General features: G+C 46.4%; 1 pseudogene; it reads right to left on the bottom strand.

Moving 5' to 3' along the window:
• Positions 1 to 2,076: 2,076 nt before the first annotated feature.
• LOC110037479 lies at positions 2,077 to 2,814 on the bottom strand (annotated as a pseudogene).
• Positions 2,815 to 3,195: the final 381 nt, after the last annotated feature.

The following is a 3,195-nucleotide window of genomic DNA, read 5'->3' as shown; positions in this document are numbered from 1 at the left end:
TATATATTAATTAAAACACGATTTACTCGCGCGTGGCGACGCGACAAAATGGGTGTCCTCCCTAGGCAAAGTCGACGTTCTGGACGCGTCGGTGCAGTCTGTTTTGTCATCCGAGGTCGCTCGGACGACGTCGTCGACAATCGAGTCAAAAACGCATCGAAATTCAAATTTCACAAAATTTCGACCCGCGATCGATAGTCTCAAAAGGTTTACTCGAGCCCTCGAAACAGTGCAAGCGATGCGAATCATGGCGATCAGACGCGTCGACTCTCCGAATTGCGAAGTTTATGCGCGCGGGAGTGCGAATTATACAGAAGGTCACCCTAAGGCTCAAAAGGTCCTATAGGAATCCCTTTTGGGTTCCTCATGTTGGTTTCATCCTTCTAAGTGTTAGAAGTCGATACCACACACGCGAAACCACAAAAGAGTACAGAAGCGGGTTGAATTTTTTTTTTTAAATGAGGCGGGTCCCATTTCTAAGGTTCTAAGATAATCGAAGGGAGATCCCTAAGGCTAGACCCTAAGTGGAAGACTAGACCTCACTAAAAATGAGGTCAAGAAATGGACCCCCAATAGGTGTGGTGTGTCGGACGAGCACACCGCGCGTATTGGTGTTGACCGAAAAGGTTAACAAAACCAACACGAAAGTCTAGGCCAGCGTACCTAGAACAGAGCGTAGAAATGAATGATAAAAACATATCCACTGGGGATTAGAAGATGAATTTCAAACTATCGAGTTCCGAGTGTAGATTTCGGACTCGTGTTAGGATTTAGCGCTGAAAAGGGAGTAGGGCGGAGGCCTACGGTCCCAAGGGAGTAGAACACAGGTCTACGATCCCGAAGGGTATCGGTGAGATATATCGGTGAGAGTAGGGCACAGGCCTGCTGTCCCAAGGGAGTAGAACACAGGTCTACGATCCCGGAGGGTATCAGTGGGATATATCGGTAGGAGTAGGGCACAGGCCTACGGGGGAGTAGAACACAGGTCAACGATCCCGGAGAATTTTGGTGGGAGTAGGGCACAGGCCTACGGTCCCGAAGGAGTAGAACACAGGTCTACGATCCCAGAGAATATCGGTGGTGCCTACGGTCCCGAGGGAGTAGAACACAGGTCTACGATCCCTGAGAATATCGGTGGGAGTAGGGCACAGGCCTACGTTCCCGAGGGAGTAGAACAGAGGTCTATGATACCGGAGTATATCGGTGAGAGTAGGGTACAGACCTACGGTCCCGAGGGAGTAGAACACAGGTCTACGATCCCGGAGTATTTCGGTGGGAGTAGGGCACAGGCCTACGGTCCCGAAAGAGGAAATGTGAGTAGTGATTGTGAGGATCGCAGAGGGTTTTGTGAAGTGAGAAAGACGCGGAACGTATGTGGAAAATGCAGAATGTGAGTGAAACGTGAAAGATTTTTTGAAGTGAAGATGTGGAACGTATGTGAAGAATGTCGAATGTGAGTGAAACGTGAAAGATTTAGTGAAGTGAAGACGTGGAACGCGAAGAAGACATGCAGGATGTGAGTGAAACGTGAAAGATTTTGTGAAGTGAAGATGTGGAACGTATCTGAAGAAGACATGCAGGATTCTGTGAAATGAGGATGTGGAGCGTGAGGGAAACTTTAAAGATTTAGTTACCATTTTTTTTATCATTTTATAGACTTTATTATCATAATATATTATTAGCTCTAGATTTTACTTATATAATTAAATTTTCTTCATGTCGTTCTTTGTTCGTTATAAGTTAGAGCCACCGTGTGGTCATGCTGTTTTTCATCATGAGCACAGAAAGGCAACTCAACAAACATGTTGAAATTCAAAACAAGCTTCATTGAATCTTCTTCCAAATCATGTAATACAACTGATCATATGCTGAAACTGCCAAAAACAGCATGCTGAGTACATCCATGCAAGAACTGTAGTACCACATATCATATCACTTCCATTTTGATTTCGTGCAAAAAAGGTAGCAAGTATTTGTCCATCTTTCGATGCTAGCTCGTGATCAAGCTAACCTTCTAAGCCACACTTCGGGATAAGAGTCCTTTCGCGTATACTTAGAGGTACAACCATCTCACAGCTAGTACGGGCGTAGTTCTTCCAATTTCATATATGGCCGAAACCCGTGTGGCACCTTGCTATCGTCCATCCTTCTTAGAGTAACAGAAACTCTGTGATGCGGCACTCCTGGGATGCAATGCTTCGCCAAGTCTGCTCCATTTCCTTTCAAAATCAGAACTGAACCCACTGGCAGCGGAATCTCGACTGATCCTCTGAATTCTCCAGGTCCTACAATATCAATTTCTCTTCCAAATATAATGTTGCTCTTGCTCATGAAGGACACTGTACAGAAAGGCCTGACAAAATCGTGGTGATCTATGTGGGGCGGAATGCAGTCTCCCTCCTCATAGATTTTAATAATACAGCTATTCGGGATGCAATCCGCAGGCACTATGCTCCACCTTACCATTCTTTTGATCATCCTTTTTATCTCGAAAGGCAAAGGATCCACCTCATCGTATCTTAAGATACCCGGGGGATTCCCCAGCCTATCCCTTGTGAAGTTGTAGCAGCAACCGCATTGAATTGTAATTCGTCCTTTGCCTCTCATCCATTTTCTACGTCTTCTTCATCAATAATCCGGCACGACCTCTGTCTCGCAAGTCAAACACGCAGTCTAGAATCCTTCTTCAATCTCTTTCTGAGAAAACTCCTGTATGTAACTCCAAACCCTCCAGGACGTTGACATACTTTCCTCGGATCTCCTCGTAGAATTCAAACTCTTGTTTTCTGACTCTGCTCATTCTTTCAAGTTCAATTGCAGGAATACTTTGTACGTGTTGGGGCTGCTCCTCTGTCTAGAACGGTGGCGTTTCAACAAACCTTGGGATGTACGGCTCGACTTCTGGATGGTCGACATTTCTCAATATCATATTTGCAGCGGTGTATTCTTTGAATGTCCCGTAGCGCTCCAGGTGTAGAACATTACACTCGACGCATTCTGTAAATGCTCCAGCTGCTGACGTCTGCCTTGGGATCTCTACATTGCTCATTGGACATCCCGGGCAAAGCTCATCGGGAACCTCTGACTGTGTAGACTCTGCACCAAGCCCTGCCTCGCCCCCGGCGCCTGGCGGACTAGTGGGAATCTCCCTTGGGCTATGGTCGTAGACCCTCTCCTCAGGAATCGGGGTAAGTG

The sequence above is a fragment of the Phalaenopsis equestris genome, unplaced genomic scaffold (assembly GCF_001263595.1).
Source record: "Phalaenopsis equestris unplaced genomic scaffold, ASM126359v1 Scaffold220100, whole genome shotgun sequence".
Classification (NCBI taxonomy): Eukaryota; Viridiplantae; Streptophyta; class Magnoliopsida; order Asparagales; family Orchidaceae; genus Phalaenopsis; species Phalaenopsis equestris.
The sequence above is the reverse complement of the archived record's forward strand: the minus strand, read 5'-3'. Positions and strand labels throughout refer to the sequence as shown.